General features: G+C 36.1%; 1 non-coding gene across 1 annotated transcript; it reads left to right on the forward strand.

The window, feature by feature from the left end:
* The first annotated feature begins 1,174 nt into the window (after positions 1 to 1,174).
* trnas-aga lies at positions 1,175 to 1,256 on the forward strand. The gene has a single exon. It is a non-coding gene; the product is annotated as a tRNA-Ser (tRNA).
* Positions 1,257 to 1,703: the final 447 nt, after the last annotated feature.

Consider the following 1,703-nt stretch of genomic DNA (forward strand, 5'->3'; position numbering starts at 1 on the left):
ACATGCTGTTTCGGTCTTTGTCTGTGGTGTGGCATTTCATAATGACTAAGCAATGATTTGAAGTTAATATGTGTTATTGTCACAATTACGCTTTAACTTCTTAATAACCTGAGATATATTTATGATGTTTAAAGTTTCATATTTGGAGTTATGTCAATCATACACGTCAAATATTGCGTATCCTTAAATGGTGGAACAAAATACCTACATTATGGTTGCAATTCTTCCATCAATGAATAGACACAGAACGCATCTTGTGCTCCTCAAAATCCATTCTGAAATTGCTTTTTCTTTGGTGGAATGTAACTATGTTTTAAAGTACTTTACCTCATTTTGAAAGAATTTTACATTATATTGAGTAATTCCATTTCATGCCACTTTTTATTCTACTACATTTCAGAGGGAAATATTGGACTTTCTCCCTCTTAATAGTTGCTTTAAAAATTATGTTATTCCTATACAAAACATATGAGAAGCATTTATAGATTAAAGTAACCAACAGTATTTGTTCCATGCTTTGCTGCATCAGCAAAATTTACATTTACTTTTGATAGATACTTTAGTATGCCTTCATTTTGCCATTTAGTCGTTGGTACTTTCACTCAACATTGTTAATGCAGGAATTAGCTTTTAATGTCCCCTCCCCCCCTCAACATTGCAACTTATACTTCACTAAATTATCTGAATACTTCATCTACTGCTGTGCCTTTGAGTCCATTTGAAATGTGTTTTCATGACAGTTTCCAAATCCACACAGGCCTGTTCGTGCTGCATGCTCCTGTACATACAGAACCAATGATATTTATTAAAAATAAGGGGAGTAACAAAACTGGTAAGTGAAATACGTAGAATTTGCTTTGTATTTCACTCCATGTCCATTCTAGTAAACATTCCCTTGACAGTATTTCTCACTTCACACTTTAAAAAGACTTCAAGTCAAGCAGCCCTGTCCTACAGGAATGTCAATCAAATCCGTGCGTCCACCGCCACAAGATGGTGCTGTTTTCACCACAAACCGGATGAAAGACTTTATTTGGATGAAACCCAAACAGCACCTCTCTACCACCGGCGTCAAAGATACACGTGAGCGGCAAGATCAGTAATGATAATGGCCAGTTTAACAGCGACGCAATCGTCATTTATGATGAATGTGTAAAACTTTATCAACAAGAGTGTTGTCGTGGCCGAGTGGTTAAGGCGATGGACTAGAAATCCATTGGGGTCTCCCCGCGCAGGTTCGAATCCTGCCGACAACGATTCCGTTTTCACGGCGGAGGCACCCGTAATACTTTGCTGGAGCACCACAGTAATCATCTGCAAGCAGGTATGACGATGCAGAAAAGTAATTCCCGATTTAACAACGGACTGCAAAGGTGAGTTTCAAAGTAACAGTCTGGTGTTTTAAGTACATTGTACTGATATTACATATCAATTCACAGCAAAGTATTTCAGTTTTTACTTCACTACATTTTAGCTGGTGAAACATGCTGTATACTGTTACAGATTTAACTACATAATGATAGATAGATATATACTTTATTTATCCCAAGGGAAATTCAAGTAATATAAAATGGTTAAAAATCCATCCATGTTTTAACCAGCTATAACATTGCAATGCTGTTTGAAGGTTAATATAAATAAACTTGACTTGATTGATTGATTGAATACAACAGTAACAAGCCAATAATACAATATGACACTCA

Source organism: Micropterus salmoides, unplaced genomic scaffold (genome assembly GCF_014851395.1).
Source record: "Micropterus salmoides isolate LMB-PRFRI ecotype aquatic unplaced genomic scaffold, ASM1485139v1 Ms_hic_scaffold_149, whole genome shotgun sequence".
Taxonomy (NCBI): Eukaryota; Metazoa; Chordata; class Actinopteri; order Centrarchiformes; family Centrarchidae; genus Micropterus; species Micropterus salmoides.